Source organism: Schistocerca americana, chromosome 8 (assembly GCF_021461395.2).
Source record: "Schistocerca americana isolate TAMUIC-IGC-003095 chromosome 8, iqSchAmer2.1, whole genome shotgun sequence".
NCBI lineage: Eukaryota > Metazoa > Arthropoda > Insecta > Orthoptera > Acrididae > Schistocerca > Schistocerca americana.
In genome coordinates this window covers 138,479,645-138,498,427 of record NC_060126.1, presented here as the reverse complement: position 1 = coordinate 138,498,427, position 18,783 = coordinate 138,479,645, and positions in this window count along the sequence as shown.

The window sequence follows — 18,783 nt, the reverse complement described above, 5'->3', positions numbered from 1 at the left end:
TCATCCTCTATCCTACACTACAGAAATCCCAAGGGGGCCGCCTCAATCGCTTTACCTCCTGATGTAAACAATGACTCCTTAAGATTGACCCCATCAAAACTCAAGCAATAATTATAGGACGCACCACGTGCACCTTCCGTCTCCACGACTTCTGCCTGACGATTTATGACCGTCCTATTCAGCTAAGACACTGAAATACCATGGACTAACGTTCAACCGGTAACTAACGTGGGAACCTCACCTACTAACAGGGAGCCCATAACAGACTAAAAGTACTAACCGACCAAATATGAGGTCTAGACCCAACCATTGTCCATCACACGTACAAATCCCTGATCTGCACCGCCCATTGCTGTGCTAATGTTGTATGGATATCTCACCCCCCATCCCAAGTTCTGTACGTCTTCAAACGCCATGCACTCTGTCTCGATCTCCGAATTCGTTTACCTTTCCCCAAAAGGACCGTTTAAGGAATCATCAGATTCCCTCCTCTCCCTGCCGACTTTGAACGCCTCTGAACCATCATGCCATTCACAAATTTGACAACAACAATCCTGTACTCTCCCCCTACTTTCGAATCCTCATATGCTGCCGCGTCTTTATCACCAAATCTCACCAGCCCTCCACCTTCACGCCCTCCAATTTTTTTTTTTTTTTGGTCAGCAGTGTACTGACTGGTTTGATGCGGCCCGCCACGAATTCCTTTCCTGTGCTAACCTCTTCATCTCAGAGTAGCACTTGCAACCTACGTCCTCAATTATTTGCTTGACGTATTCCAACCTCTATCTTCCTCTACAGTTTTTGCCCTCTACCGCTCCCTCTAGTACCATGGAAGTCATTCCCTCATGTCTTAGCAGATGTCCTATCATCCTGTCCCTTCTCCTTATCAGTGTTTTCCACATATTCCTTTCCTCTCCGATTCTGCGTAGAACCTCCTCATTCCATACCTTATCAGTCCATCTAATTTTCAACATTCGTCTATAGCACCATGTCTTAAATGCTTCGATTCTCTTCTGTTCCGGTTTTCCCACAGTCCATGTTTCACTACCATACAATGCCGTACTCCAGACGTACATCCTCAGAAATTTCTTCCTCAAATTAAGGCCGGTATTTGATATTAGTAGACTTCTCTTGGCCAGAAATGCCTTTTTTGCCATAGCGAGTCTGCTTTTGATGTCCTCCTTGCTCCGTCCGTCATTGGTTATTTTACTGCCTAGGTAGCAGAATTCCTTAACTTCATTGACTTCGGGACCATCAATCCTGATGTTACGTTTCTCGCTGTTCTCATTTCTACTACTTCTCATTACCTTCGTCTTTCTCCGATTTACCCTCAAACCATACTGTGTACTCATTAGACTGTTCATTCCGTTCAGCAGATCATTTAATTCTTCTTCACTTTCACTCAGATAGCAATGTCATCAGCCAATCGTATCATTGATATCCTTTCACCTTGTATTTTAATTCCACTCCTGAACCTTTGTTTTATTTCCATCATTGCTCCCTCGATGTACAGATTGAAGAGTAGGGGCGAAAGACTACAGCCTTGTCTTACACCCTTCTTAATATGAGCACTTCGTTCTTGATCGTCCACTCTTATTATTCCCTCTTGGTTGTTGTACATATTGTACATGACCCGTCTCTCCCTATAGCTTACCCCTACTTTTTTCAGAATCTCGAACAGCTTGCACCATTTTATATCGTCGAACGCTCTTTCCAGGTCGACTAATCCTATGAAAGTGTCTTGATTTTTCTTTAGTCTTGCTTCCATTATTAGCCGTAACGTCATAATTGCCTCTCTCGTCCCTTTACTTTTCCTAAAGCCAAACTGATCGTCACCTAGCGCATTCTCAATTTTCTTTTCCATTCTTCTGTATATTATTCTTGTAAGCAGCTTCGATGCATGAGCTGTTACGCTGATTGTGCGATAATTCTCGCACTTGTCAGCTCTTGCCGTCTTCGGAATTATGTGGATGATGCTTTCCCTGTATGCTGAGTCTGTCCTTCAGACAATCATATCTTTTTCGATGTCTTCACAGTTTTCCTGCAGCCATTTCGTCTTAGCTTCCCTGCACTTCCTATTTATTTCATTCCTCAGCGACTTGTATTTCCGTATTCCTGATTTTCCCGGAACATGTTTGTACTTCCTCCTTTTATCAATCAACTGAAGTATTTCTTCTGTTACCCATGGTTTCTTCGCAGCTACCTTCTTTGTACCTATGTTTTCCTTCCCAACTTCTGTAATGGCCCTTTTTAGAGATGTCCATTCCTCTTCAACTGTAATGCATACTGCGCTATTCCTTATTGCTGTATCTATAGCGTTAGAGAACTTCAAACGTATCTCGTCATTCCTTAGTACTTCCGTATCCCACTTCTTTGCGTATTGATTCTTCCTGACTAATGTCTTGAACTTCAGCCTACTCTTCATCACTACTATATTGTGATCTGAGTCTATATCTGCTCCTGGGTACGCCTTACAATCCTGTATCTGATCTCGGAATCTCTGTCTGACCATGATGTAATCTAACTGAAATCTTCCCGTAAGTGTACTTACTCCTCTTGTGATTCTTGAACAGGGTATTCGCTATTACTAGCTGAAACTTGTTACAGAACTCAATTAGTCTTTCTCCTCTTTCATTCCTGTGTCAAGCCCATATTCTCCTGTAACCTTTTCTTCTACTCCTTCCCCTACAACTGCATTCCAGTCGCCCATGACTATTAGATTTTCGTCCCCCTTTACATACTGCATTACCCTTTCAGTATCCTCATACACTTTCTCTATCTGTTCATCTTCAGCTTGCGACGTCGGCATGTATACCTGAACTATCGTTGTCGGTGTTGGTCTGCTGTCGATTCTAATTAGAACAACCCGGTCACTGAACTGTTCACAGTAACACACCCTCTGCCCTACCTTCCTATTCATAACGAATCCTACACCTGTTATACCATTTTCTGCTGCTGTTGATATTATCCGATACTCATCTGACCAGAAATCCTTGTCTTCCTTCCACTTCACTTCACTGACGCCTACTATATCTAGATTGAGCCTTTGCATTTCCCTTTTCAGATTTTCTAGTTTCCCTACCACGTTCAAGCTTCTGACATTCCACGCCCCGACTCGTAGAACGTTATCCTTTCGTAGATTATTCAATCTTTCTCTCATGGTAACCTCCCACTTTGCAGTCCCCTCCCGGAGATCCGAAAGGGGGACTATTCCGGAATCTTTTGCTAATGGAGAGATCATCATGACACTTCTTCAATTACAGGCCACATGTCCTGTGGATACACGTTACGTGTCTTTAATGCAGTGGTTTCCATTGCCTTCTGCATCCTCATGTCGTTGATCATTGCTGATTCTTTCGCCTTTAGGGGCAATTTCCCACCCCTAGGACAACAGAGTGCCCTGAACCTCTATCTGCTCCTCCGCCCTCTTTGACAAGGCCGTTGGCAGAATGAGGCTGACTTCTTATGCTGGAAGTCTTCGGCCGCCATTTCTGATTATTTATCAAAATTCAGGCAGAGGCGGGGATCGAACCCGGGACTGAAGACGTTTTGAATATGAATCAAAGACGCTACCCCTAGACCACAGGTCTACCCCACCCTCCAACTACTCTCCCAAAAAACTTCAACCATAACTCCACATCGACATTTAGCACTCCTACCAGCTACAAGGCCACCCTACCCATTCCACCCCATCAGAGCTTCCTCTCCACCCCCCCACCACCACCCTCCCACATTTACTTACCTTTCCTTCCACCTGTCTTCCCTTCCTCCCTCCCCCTTCCCCATCAACTATTAGTGTCGCAAAGTTCCCCTCTGCTCCATCCCTTCTTCTGTCCCAACAACCATTCCTACCGCCTCACTACTATACACCAGTCCTCCATTCTTATACCACCACAATCCTACGTTCCTCACCGCCCAGCATTTCCCCATTCAGTAACACAACAGCCTGCCTGTCCTAGGGCAGGTCCTCCCGGTATTTATTGACAGAATGCCGGCCAGAGTGGCCGAGCGGTTATAGGCACTTCAGTCTGGAACCGCGCGACCGCTACGTTCGCAGGTTCGAATCCTACCTCGAGCATGGATCTGTGTGATGTCCTTAGGTTAGTTAGGTTTAAGTAGTTCAAAGTTCTAGAGGACTGATCACCTGAGATGTTAAGTCCTATAGTGCTCCGAGCCATTTTTTTAGTGACAGAAAAGTGCTTCTTTTAAATATCAGTGTTTCGAAATCCCGCTATGAATATTTTTAAATGTGCACTTACTGTGTTTTCTTTTACATTTTAATATTACCGTGTTTAACTACCACTGCAAGAGATCACGTCTCTCATGTATCACAAAATTTCCATTTTATTTTCCCCCTCAAAAAATTTTTAATACAGTGCAAATATTTCCCCTACTTGTTTCTTGTCTCAGTCAATTCGCTGAAGAGAGAATTACTTGCAGCGCTATCACCCCAACAACCTGCCCATATGCGGAGTGGCGTGGGGGGGGGGGGGGGGGGGAGAGGCTATGAAATAGCAACACAGAATAAAATCAGGTTTTATTGTTGGCCGCAGGTATGGTCCTCCTTTGAAGAGGTGCCTTTTCCTAGCTACAATGTTTGCTAGAGCCAGCCAGGCCGCAAACCAATCAAAGCGGAAAAATCTCTTCCCTTACTTTCATCTTCGCCTTCTAGCTATGACACACAGCCGCAAGTGACGTGGAATTTTGCGGCAATCAGTGCATAAACACTTACATGCATAGACATCGAAGCAGACAAATTGTGGAGAGTTGATCAGGCATAAGTGACGCAAAATACGTCATGAACGTTTGCCGATCAGCAACAGAGGCTTAGTTTCTTAACGCGTTAACTGTCGTGAGGCCGCTGGAGGTCAGACACTCCACAACGTTTAGCACAGTACAGGAGTATCTTTGGATGATGTGTAAAGCTGCAAAAATCAAAATTCAAAACGTCGATCAAGATATTGCGCCCTGTTTCCTGTACACCGGCGTCAACTCAATAAAGAAATACAAACTAATGCACTGTACTGCATCATACACGGTGCCAAACACAGTGGAGCGTGTAGCCGTCGTTGGGCACACAGCGTCAGGAGCGAACCTCTACCACGTCCAATGGCAGCGTCGCGGCAGTCGGTGTGTTACTGCCGCCCTCTCGCAGGACGTGTGTGAGAACGCACGTGGACGAGGAACTGGTGACGTGGTGACAGCGTGAGACTGCAAGGCTCACTGCACTGCGAAGAGTGAAATGAAGAATCTGGCGTATCAGATATTTTTCCTCTTGGAGAGGAACATGGCCAATGAGGTGCGACATCGTTTTTAGGGCACAAAGATAACTTAGGAGCAGCCATATTACATAGAGTTAAAATTCGTATTTGGTTCCTTTCGTATATTGTAAAGTATATGCTATGAATGTATGCTGTTTCAAAGCATCAGCAAATTGTGGACCTCACGAGAAGTCGTCGTTACAGATGCGATTTGCTATAGTAAAATGGCAGGAAATTACACATCGGTACCTAAAGACTTGCCATGTTTGGCGTTTTTAGCGTTGTAACTTACTAAGGCACAATGATGATCTATCAAAAAGGCGTCGTTTTGGTAAAATTTATCGTTGTTAAATGTCAAGTAATGACAACTCAGATTATGTCTTTGGACAGTGTATACAGTTTATGGAGGTAATACTGCTATGCCAAAGTTGTAGCGCAGTTGATAGCATTGCGAGCTGCGAAGAGAAATGTAGCAGCCTTGCATCCGCATCCTTCCGAATATGTTTCATTCTCACGTTTCGTTTTATAAAAGATTCTGGGAATTTGTTATTAATTTAACAGAAATATTATCTGCAATTTTATATGTTATTTATAATGAATAATATATCTGCTGCACTTGTTCCAAAGGCCAACGACTGCAATATTTCACAGAGGCCAGATGTCTATTCGTGATTGCCAATCCGTCAGAAAGTAAATGCAAGTCACTCTTGAAAGTCTCCACTACTATGAAACTTTGTGTAAAATATACTCATGAACCAGAACATTGTGCAAATGTGTGTGTAATCCTATGGGATTTAACTGCTAAGGTCATCAGTCCCTAAGCTTACACACTACTTAACCTAAATTATCCTAAGGACAAACACACACACCTATGCCCGAGGGAGGACTCGAACCTTCGCCGGGACCAGCCGCACAGTCCGTGATTGCAGCGCCTGAGACCGCTCAGCTAATTCCGCAAGGCACCAGAACACTGTGACCACCGACCTAATATCAATATAGACCTGTCCAGGCGATGGCAACGTGACCTGGCGGGGAATGACTGCTAGTCAGAAACACGCACCGTGCGTGTACTATCACTGAGCGTGCTGTCCGTTGAAACGTCCCCTTAGAACAATTATACATGACTGTGCTCAAACTGACACACAATATATTTGGCGCAACGCAATCTGACTTTCAATAATCCCTACAAAAGAATGGCCCTGACTAACATTAACCTATACCTTTCACAAATCACTTACCTCACCAAAAATCTTCGTTACTCGAACTACTGCAATACAGCGAGCGCCACTACTGCCAGCTAAATAAAAGATTCAAACTACGGAAGGCACTAACTACTGATAGGCATAGATAGCAAATGAAAGATTTTGATAGAGAACAAACAATGTATTTACCTGAATAGTGTTCAAAAGTCATAATGTATATAGCAGTTCATGACTTCCAGTCTTACAAATTTCAAAACTCCGCCATCTCTCTCCCCACATCCACCACTGCTGGCGGCTCACCTCCAATTGCGCAACGCTACCCGCTGTTAACATCCAGCTGCCCAACACTACAATGGCAGACAACAATGCAAACTAGCCACAGACTGCACACAGTACAGCCAGTGATTTTCATACAGAGCGCTACGTGGCGCTACCAATAAGAAAACCTAAACAGCCTACTTACATTGCCCCCATGCTCCCCACAAAAAATTTTACAAATTTTTTTGGGCATTGGGCACTGGCCAATACAGATTTGAAAAAATTTTTCATAATTATAATTACAATAACAAAGAAATCAAATGCACACACTTATTGATACAACGTTGGTCAAAAGCTAAAATTTTCTCACAGTCCATAAAGACAGTCCTGATCGTTCATCACAGTAAAATAGCAGTGTTTTTCTCAATGTCTGAGCAGTAAAAGAAAATGCATACGGAAGTAGTGGATTTCCATGCAGTCTTGAAGAAGTAGTGTTGTCCTTCCAACGCAAAGACAGTGCTGACTCTTGACATGCAGACAGGTAATGGGCCACAACAGAGCAAACCCACAGCAGAGTCAATCGAAGTTTTGAAGAATATTGGTAAGTAGGTCATCACAGAGTAGACCCACTGTAGTTCTGGTAGACATTACGGTATTGGTGGGCCACCAGAGGTGCAGACCCACTGTAGTCCTGGTAGAGATTGTGGTCATACAGAGCGCTACGTGGCGTCACCAATAAGAAAACCTAAACAGCCCACTTACACCGTGTGTACATTGGGTAAGACGACCGTTGTGCCTGAGTTCCAGCGAGGGCAGACTCTGACGGCCCGGAGGCTCACCAAGAACATTTCCGAAACTACTCGACTTGTCGGATGTTAGAGGATTTCTGTGGTGAGTGTCTTCAACACGTGGCGAATCCAAAGTGAAACCACGTCCAGACGTCATGGGTTTGGGTGACCACCCCTTATTAAAAATGTCGGACGTCGTAGACTGGGCAGACTTGTAAAAATACGACAGGCGGCGAACTGTGGCAGAACTAATATCAGACTTTAATGCTGGGCAGACTCCAACCATGTCTGAACACACAGTGCACCGAAAACTCCTAACAATGGGCCTCCGCAGCCGACTACCAACGCATGTGCCAATGTTAACACCACGATGTCAGCAACTACGATTGAAATGGGCACGTGACAATCGGTGCTGGACGTTGGCGCAGTGGCGGTGCGTTGCGTGGCCCGATGGATCCCGATACCTTCTTCATAATGCCAATGGAGGGCGCGAATCCGTCATCTTACAGGGGACCAGCTCCGTAACATCTGTACAGCAGGCGGCGGGTCTATTACGCTCTGGAGAATGTTAATGTGGGCATCCATGGGTCAGTGGAGTCCGTCTAAGGCACCATGACGGACAAGCAGTACACTTGCTGCAGATCACGGATACCCCTTCATGATGATCATATTTCCCGATGGCAGTGGCATCTTTCAACAAGATAATACGCCATGTCACAAGGTCAGGAGTGTGATGGAGTGGTTCGAAGAACACAGTTTCGAGTTCCAATTGATGTGCTGGACCCCAACACGCCAGATCTGAACGCGATTGTGTGGTTGAACGTGACGTCAGAGCTCGTCGCCCCCCACTCCGCGATTTATCGGAATTATATAACTTGTGTATGCAGATGTGGTTCCAATTCTCTCCAACTACCTACCCAAGCCTCATTGCTTGCATGCCACGACGCGCCGACGCTGTTAACCATGCCAAAGGTGGACACACTGGCTATTAGGTAGGTGGCCGTAATGTTCTGGCTGATTGGTCTATACAACCTGTCTCTTGGTTTTGTGGTCTACCTCACGTTTCTTTCTTGCCAGCAAAATATTTTTCAGTGATGGCGAGGAGCTTCGAAGGAAATCTCCTCTTCAAAAATGGTTCAAATGGCTCTTAGCACTATGGGACTTAACTTCTGAGATCACCAGTCCCCTAGAACTTAGAACTACTTAAACCTAACTAACCCTAGGACATCACACACATCCATGCCCGAGGCAGGATTCGAACCTGCGACCGTAGAGGTCGCGCGGTTCCATACTGTAACGCCTAGAACCGCTCGGCCACTCCGGCCGGCAATCTCCTCTTCCATTCAAATAAAATCACGCAATTAATCTCGATACTGAAATCTATGTAATGAAGCACGTTACTTCAGAATTATGGTAGTCAATGCAACAACGAGCATATGGATATAACGCACACGCAAACTGACGTTAGACAATATGCTTTTAATTATATTCAGTTTAAAACTGAAAATTGAGTTGACAAATAAGTTCTACCAGCATGCATCTGAAACCGTTGTACAGAGTTTTGTAGTGTTCTCCTTCCAACATTTTGCTGTTCAAGTTATCGACGAGTCCAGAAACTTCTTCACGATTTTCTCCGCTTTTCTTCGACCATCGCTAACAGATTTAAGGCAGCTATTTTACGCGCGTCCATTTTCCTAAACAGAATGTGTGGTTTGAACGCCAGATGCGGTCGGGAACAACGTTAGACAACGCTGAGGTTGCAAATCACGATGAGATGCACGTTTCGTGAGACGTAGCAGGCCGTTTCAGAGCGTGCAGCAATCACGACAGACATCACGTCTAGCGTGCTTCTCGATGACAAACACGTCTCGTGTGATGACGACTTTAATGTTTGGAAGAAGCTACGTTCACTTTCGGCTTACCCCGGAACCGACGTCAAAATAAAGTGTCACTCTGTGCAACGGAAACCAGTTTGATTTCGCGATTTTCAACTTGCAGTGTGCCATTTCTGGATAACGGAACATTGAAGATTCATCGCACACACGTCATTCTTGGTACGAGCTATTATAATGAAAGGTCAGTTAATTTTGGCAGTCAATGTCTTCAGGAGATGTTGGGATGAGCAACACTGAACTCTAAAGCAGTGTGTGGTTGCTATAGCGTAGTAGCTAAGGCTGTGGATTGCAGAGTCGAAGTAAGTAGGTTCATATCATACTAATGAGCTGTATCTTTTTCATCTGAGCGTTTTTAACACGTTCTAAGAGTTTCTTATGAAAGTGCATTCTGCAATATTCGACTTTTTTTTCCTATAATGGTGTACTATCTCAGGAATAGGTTACTTCGACTTTGCGACTTCTATCTGATTAGACAACGAAGGATAAAATTGTAGTGAGTGAATCCAACAGCAATGACATTTATATTCCCTGCTTGTCATAAATATTTGGCTTTCTTTTTTTCAAAATAAGTTCTGATTTCTGAGAATGTGGTTAGCAGGAACCAAAGAGGACAGTTCGTAATGCTAAGAGTCAAGCAAGCAGCAATAAAATTCATATCCTTGCTTTTCACAAATATTTGGCTGTTTATTTCCAAATACACTATGTGATCAAAAGTATCCCGACACCTGGCTGAAAATTACTTAAAAGTTCGTCGCTCCCTCCGTCGGTAATGCTGGAGTTCAGTATGGTGTTGTCCCACCCTTAGCTTTGATGACGGCTTCCACTCTCGCAGGCATACGTTCAATCAGGTGCTGGAAGGTTTCTTGGGAAGTGGCAGCCCATTCTTCACGGGGTGCTGCACTGAGGAGAGGTATCAAGGTCGGTCGGTGAGGCCGGGCACGAATTCGGCGTTCCAAAGCAACCTAAGGGTGTTCTATAAGATTCATTTCAGGACTCTGTGCAGGCCAGTCAATTACAGGGATGTTATTGTCATGTAACCACTCTACGATAGGCCGTGCTCGATCGTGTTGAAAGCTGCAATCGCCATCACCGAATTGCTCTTCAACACTGGGAAGCAAGAACGTGCTTCAAACATCAATGTAGGCCTGTGCTGTGATAGTGCCACGCAAAACAACAAGGGTGCAAGCCCCCTCTATGAAAACCTCGACCACACCATAACACCTCCGAATTCTACTGTTGGCACTACACACTCTCGCAGATGACGTTCACCGGGCATTCGCCATACCCACACCCTGCCATCGGATCGCCACATTGCGTACCGTGATTCGTCACTAGACGCAACGTTTTTCCACTGTTCAATCGCCCGATGTTTACATTCTTTACACCAAGCGAGGCGTCGTTTAGCATTTACCGAGGTGATGTGTGGCTTATGAGCAGCCGCTCGACCATGAAATCCAAGTTTTCTCACCGCCTGCCTAACTGTCTTAGTACTTGCAGTGGATCCTGATCCAGTTTGGAATTCCTGTGTAATGCTCTGGGTAGATGTCGGCCTATTACACAATCTGAGTCTCTGCAACTGTCGGTGGTCTCTGTCAGTCAACAGACGAGGTCGGCCTGTACGCTTTTGTGCTGTACGTGTCTCTTCCACTTCACTATCACATCGGAAACAGTGGATCTAGGGATGTTTAATAGTGTGGAAATCTCGCGTACAGACGTATGACACAAGTGACACCCAATCACCTGACCACGTTCTAAGTCCCTGAGTTCTGCGGTTCGCCCTATTCTGCTCTCTCACAATGTATAATGGCTACTGAGGTTGTGTTATAGATGGATGGATGGATGGAGAGGGTTTTAAGAGCGCACGACGGAAAGGTCTTCAGCGCCCGCTCAGTAACAGATTGAGATGAGTGTCAAGAAAAGACTCAGATAAGATAAAGCAGAACGTAAGACACAGGAAACTAGCTTGGGAAAATATGTGCCTACCCACACAGAAGCGTGGGACCAGGCATGCCGCCAGCAGTAAAACATGGACAACTCAGGAAGAAAGTGGCAGAGGGAGCTAAAACAATATAGCAGATGGTAGTGGCTGGCTGACCGCAAGGAGAAGGGGAGGAGCCAGCCATTGTGCAATACACTAAAACCTCCAGCCTAAAAGTTTAGGCCAGAGTCCAGACACATCACAAAACTTTAAAACCCTAGACACACACGTCTCATCGTTAGCTAAAACACAAGGCAGATCCCCATCAACTTGTGCTTCTGCCCTTCCATCACGGTATAAAGTGCAGACTGTTAAAATGTGCCGGACAGAGATGTGCACACCACAAGCATTAGAAAACTGAGGATCCTCCCACCGTAATAGAAAGCTATGAGTGAGAGGACAATGCCCAATCCGAAGACGTGTGAGGGAGAGTACCTGGCAGTAGGTGACAGCACAATGCACTTAATATGAAAAACTTATCTTTTTGGGGTTGTCCGGATACTTTTGATCACATAATGTATGTTGTGATTTCCGAGGATACTACGGTTAGGCAAGAACCTAAGAGGACAGTTTAAACTGCTGCGACTGAAATATTTAGCTGCTATTCGTGCGATTTGCGAGGGTCTACTCAGACACGGAAGAAACTGGTGTCAGTTTCACGCTCGCCTTACTTGAAATGTGCTACTGGACGCGTACACGTCATTCTGGCGTCACTTTTCCAGTAAGCCGATCGTGTGAGTGGCTTCTGTCGTTATGACAACCAGGCGGCTCGGCTCGCCTGTCGGCGTTCCAGGCGGCCCGCGGCCCCAGGTGGCAGGTCCCTGGTCCCTGCCTCTGGTACCGTAAAGCCGCCGCAGCCGCACAGAACCGTTCGGCCGCGGTTTTGCCGCCGGCAGCGGCGCCAGGCCCGTGTAAAAAGTGCGGCCAGTCACACCACACCGTCCCCCGCCTGCTTACCGAGTTTCTTCCGACGACCGCCGCCGCTCACACGTCGCCTGCACACGTCTTCGGACATTCGCCGGCCGGTGTGGCCGAGCGGTTCTAGGCGCTTCAGTCTGGAACCGCGCGACCGCTACGGTCGTTGCTTCGAATCCTGCCTCGGGCACGAATGTGTGTGATGTCCTTAGGTTAGATACGTTTAAGTAGTTCTAAGTTCTAGGGGACTGATGACGTCAGATGTTAAGTCCCATAGTGCTTAGAGGCATTTGAACTATTCGGACATTCACTTCTAAATCGTTCCCGTCCCCATCCCAGCTGCCAATAGCCGTATCATCTATTTCCTGGCACGCTTCATTGATTTCAGCATCGGCCCTTATCTGCGATATACACTGCTGGCTATTAAAACTGCCCAGCAACAGGGCCATGTTTTGGGTCTACAGGGTGATCCACGAACATATGTAAATAATTTAATATGTTGAAACTTCCTGGCAGATTAAAACTGTGTGCCGGACCGCGACTCAAACTCGGGACTTTTGCCTTTGTCGGGCAAGTGCTCTGCCAAACGAGCTACCCAAGCACGACTGACACCCCGTCGTCACAGCTTTACTTCTGCCAGTACCTCGTCTCCTACTTTCCAAGCTTTACAGAAGCTCTCCTGGTAGAGCACTTGTCAGCGAAAGGCAAAGGTCCCGAGTTCGAGTCTTGGTTCGGCACACAGTTTTAATCTGCCAGGAAGTTTCCTATCAGCTCACAATCCACTGCAGAGCGAAAATCTCAATCTGGAAACATCCTCCAGGCTGTGGCTAAGCAACGTCTCCGCAATATTCTTTCTTTCAGGAGTGCTAGTTCTGCCAGGTTCACAGGAGAGCTTCTGTAAAGTTTGGAAAGTAGGAGACGAGGTACTGGCAGAAGTAAAGCTGGGAAGTAGGGACCTGAGTCGTGCTTGCTTAGCTCAGATAACAGCCGGCACGGTAGCACAGTCAGCCGGCATGGTAGCTCAGCGTGTTCGGTCAGGTATCCGGTTGCCCTCTGTAATAAATAAAAAACTGAGTGGAAGGATCAACCACCGAACTTGAACGGGATGTCTTGCGACGTCCGCAACGACCAAACACAACGATCAATAACGAACAAAATGAAAAAAGAAAAAAACAAAAAAGCGTGTTCGGTCAGAGGGTTTAACTGCCCTCTGTAATAAAAAACTGAGTTAATCGATTAACAACGAACTTAAACGGATGTCTGACGACGTCCGCCCCGAGCAGATGAAGCGAACAAAATGAGATTTTCTTTTAAAAAAAAGGAAAAGATAGTAGAGCACTTGCCCCCGAAAGGCAAAGGTCCCGAGTTCGAGTCTCGGTCCAGCACACAGTTTTAATCTGCCAGGAAGTTTCATATCAGCGCACACTCCGCTTTAGATTGAAATTCCCATTCTGAAATTTAATATTTATTCTACAAGTGTAACTAAAGATGAGAGTTCATATAAACATAGGTCCGTAAATATTTAGTTGCGGTGGTGCGGCTAATAAAAGATTTGGCCTCAAATTTAGCAACTTCGCTAATAAGAAGCCATCGCAAAACTGTACGAGGTTAAAGTAAAGCACGATTTCCATTTCCTCTGTTGTTACTCGTCTGGTGAATCTAATAAAACATGTCCCCGACGTATATCCGCGGTAGTTTTCCAGAACTTCCAGAGAAGCAAAGATTGCCATACAAAGTAAATTTGTTTACTTTCCATTAAGAATGTAGAACAATTTATGTCATTGTTGGCAACCGTTAGTGAATTGATTCAGTCGTTTCCTAACCTTGAAACGAGTTAGTTTTCTGTATTGTTCAGTGAAAGAACACAATAACAACAGCGTATTTACGTGAAACCACATACACTCATGCTCATAAATTAAGGATAATTGCAGAATGTGGTGCCACACAACGTGGCACTACACAAAACTGGCGCTGATAGCAGAGGCACAGAGGGAACACACACGACACAGATCTGTAAGTCCACGGTATTAGTGATACCTGGATCAGGTGGTCGAGCAGCTGCTGGGGTATAGCCTCCCATTCTTGCACCAGTGCCCCTAGGAGCTCCTGAAATGTCGTAGGGGTTTGAAGACGTGCAGTGGTACGTCGACCGAGAGCATCCCAGACGTGCTCGATTGAGTTTAGGCGTGGAGAACAGGCAGGCCACTCCATTCGCCTTATATCATCTGTTTCAAGGTACTCCTCCACGACGGCAGCTCGGTGGGGCCGCTCGTTATCATTCATCAGGAGGAAGGTGGGACCCACTGTACCCCTGAAAATGAGGACATACTGGTGCTAAATGACGTCCCGATACACCTGACCTGTTACGGTCCTCTGTCAAAGATATGCAGGAGTGTACGTACACCAATCATAGTCCCACCACACACCATCAAACCACGACCTCCATACAGGTCCGTTTCAAGGACATTAAGAGGTTGGTATCTAGTTCCTCGTTCACGCCATATGAAAACCCGGCGAGAATCACTGTTCAAACTATACCTTGACTCGTCCGGGAACATAACCTGGTACCACCAGGCTTTAATGAGCTCTCCTGTGACCAGGGGTCAGTGTAATGCACCTTTCAGGTCTCCGTGGGAATAAACCATGTCTGTTTAGTCGTCTGTAGATTGTGTGTCTGTAGGCAACTGTTCCAGTGGCAGCGGTAAGGTCCCGAGCAAGGCTACCTGCAGTACTCCGTGGCCGTCTGCGGGCACTGAAGGTGAGATATCGGACTTCTTGTGGGGTTGTCCACTGTGGACGTCCCGTACTGTAGCGCCTGGACATGTTTCCTGTCTGCTGAAATCGTTGCCATAATCTTGAGATCACACTTTGTGGCACACGGAGCGCTCATGCTACGACCTGCTGTGTTTGACCAGCCTCCAGTCGCCCTAGTATTATACCCCTCATAACGTCATCAATATGTGTTCTTTGAGTCCTTTTCAACACACAGTCACTATTAGCATGTCTGAAAACGTGTGCACACCACACTTACTCGCTGCACCGTACTCTGACATGCACCAACACATCTCTGCGTATGTGGACTGCTGCCAGCGCCACCGTGCGACGACCGCAGGTCAAATACACCGCATGGTCATACCCCGAGGTGATATAAACCCGAAAACCGCCAACCAGAGTGTTGTTTCACCACATATCAGGAATATCCTTAATTTATGAGTATGAGTGTAGTAACTGTTGTAGTTGTAGATTATTTATGGAATAGGGAGGCGTTTCAAATATACGACAGAGAAATAAGCCAATATGGTGTTTATTTATGGCAAATGTGATGGTAATGCTATAGCTGCAGTTAACGAATATCGCGTACATTATCCAGCTCGGAAGATTCCTGATGCACGAACCATTAGCGGAGTGTTTCGAATGTTACGGGAGACAGGTTGTCTACCTGGCGTTCATAATCAGAACGGGCGCTCGATACGTGAAGACGATGATAAGGATTTTATGGTTACTGTTCAATGTAGCCCGGGTACCAGTACCCGACGTATCTCTCAACGATTAGGAATTTTACAATCTAAGGTATGGCGTACACTGAAGTACAGTAATCTATATCCTTACCATAAACAAAAAGTGCACCTTTTACATCCGGGAGATCCTGCCCTTCGCTTGGAGTTGTACAACTGGTTAAATACTAATCGTTGGTTACACAAATACAATTTATTTACTGATGAGGCACAGTTTACTCGAGTTGGTATAAACAATTTACGTAACGGGCACGTATGGTCTGAAGCAAACCCACATGCAACAGAGCAACGCAATTTCCATCAGCAGTTTAGCATAAATGTGTGGTGGGATATAATCGACATACACTTTATTGGACCATTCATTTTCCCAGGACGTCTAACTGACGAGGCGTACTTCCAATTCCTTCAAGAAGAAATGCCCCGATTGCTCGAAGATGTTCCACTTGCTACGCGATTGCAAACGTATTTTCAGCATGACGGCGCGCCTCCGTATTTCACCAATGCCATTGCTACTGGTATTAATTTACGTTACGGTCGTGTAACTAGAGCCTCCCGTCGCGTACACCGTTCGCCGGGTGCAAGTCTTTCGATTTGACGCGACTTTGGCGAATTGTGGGTCGATGGGGATGAAATGATGATAATTAGGACAACACAAGACCCAGTCAATGAGCGGAGAAAATCTCCGACGCAGCCGGGAATCGAACCCGGACCCTTAGGATTGACATTCTGTCGCGCTGACCACTCAGCCATCGGGGGCGGATACTGGTATTAATAAAAGCAGGTTATCTGACACATTCATACACTTTCAGCTAAAGTTATTACCACCATTTTTCCAAAATTAAATTCTTTACAACTTATGCTGAAAACTTAGCGCAATTGTCTGGAATTAAAGAAAAACTGGGGAAAATAGTTAATAAATTAAAATTTTTTCGAAATTACGTCTTTTCTTCTCTGCATGTCCTGGAAAACTACTTCAGATAAACATCTGAGACATGTTTTATTAGAGTCACCAGATCAATAACAACAAAATAAATGCAAATCGTGCTTTAACCTCGTACAGTTCTGCGATGGCTTCATATTAGCGAAGTTGATAAATTTCAAGAAAAATCTTTTATTAGCCGTAACTCCGTAACCACACATTTGCGGGCCTATGCTTATATGAACTTTTTTCTTTAGTTTTACTTGCCGAATAACATATTATAATATTTGGATGTCTTCTTGAATCAGCATGCACAGCCTGAACCAATGGTGTAGACCCTACCACCGGAGATATTTTGATTAAGTCACACATACACTTAGGTAACAAAAGTCATCGGATAGCGCTATGCACATATACAGATGGTGGTAGTATCTCATGTTCTTGTTGTTGTCTTCAGTCCTGAGACTGGTTTGATGCAGCTGTCCATGCTACTCTATCCTGTGCAAGCTTCTTCATCTCCCAGTACTAACTGCAAACTACATCCTTCTGAATCTGCTTAGTGTATTCATCTCTTGGTCTCCCTCTACGATTTTTACCCTCCACGCTGCCCTCCAATGCTAAATTGGTGATCCCTTGATGCCTCAGAACATGTCCTACCAACCTGTCCCTTCTTCTTGTCAAGTTGTGCCACAAACTCCTCTTCTCCCCAGTTCTATTCAATACCTCCTCATTAGTTATGTGATCTACCCATCTAATCTTCAGCATTCTTCTGTAGCACCACATTTCGAAAGCTTCTATTCTCTTCTTGTCCAAACTATTTATCGTCCATGTTTCACTTCCATACATGGCTACACTCCATACAAAAACTTTCAGAAACGACGTCCTGACACTTCAATCTATACTTGATGTTAACAAATTTCTCTTCTTCAGAAACGCTTTCCTTGCCATTGCCAGTCCACATTTTATGTCCTCTCTACTTGGACCATCACCAGTTATTTTGCTCCCCAAATAGCAAAACTCCTTTACTACTTTAAACGTCCCATACACAAGGCATAAAAGAGGAATGCACTGGCGGGGCTGTCATTTGTAGTCACGTAACTCATGTGACAAGGTTTCCGACATTATTATAGCCGCACGACTGGAACTAACAGACTTTGAAAGCAGAATGGTAGCTGGAGCTAGACGCATATATCATTTCATTTCTGAAATCGTTAGGAAATTCACTATTCCGAGATCCACAGTGTCAAGAGCGTGCCGAACATACAAACTTTCCTCCACCATGGACAATACAGTGGCCGACGGCCTTCACTTAACGACTGAGAACAGCTGTGTTTGTGTAGAGTTGTCAGTGCCGAGAGAAGAGGAACACTATGTCAAATAACTGCAGAAATCAATGTAGGACGTACGACGAATGTATCCGTTAGGACACCGGGGAAATTTGGCGGCAATGGGCTATTGCAGCAGACGACCGACGCGAGTGCCTTTGCTAACAGCACCACATCGCCTGCAGCGCCTCTCCTCTCCTCGTGACCGTATCTTTTGGACCCAGACGACTGGAAAACCGTGGTCTGGTCGGATGAATCCCGATTTCAATTGCCAATCGCTAATGGTAGCATTAGACTGTGGCACAGACCTCACGAAGCCATGGACCCAAGTTGTCAACAAGACACTGTGCAAGGTGGTGGTGGATCCATAATGATGTGGGCCGTGTTTACATGGAATAGACTGGGTCCTCTGTCCCAACTGAACCAATCATTGAGTGCATACGATTTACAGCCATTCATGCACGTCATGTTCCCAAACAAGTATGCAGTTTTTATCGATGACAATGCACTATGTTACCGGGCCACAGCTGTTCGCAGTTGGTTTGAAGAATAGTCTGCACAAGTTGAGTGAATGATTTGGCCACCCAGATCGTCCGACATGAATCCCATCGAACATATATGGGACGTAATCAAGATGTCAGTTCGTGTACAAATTCCTGGACGGGCAACACTTTCGAAGTTAGGGACGGCTATAGAGGCAGTAAGGCACAGTATTTGTGCAGCGGAC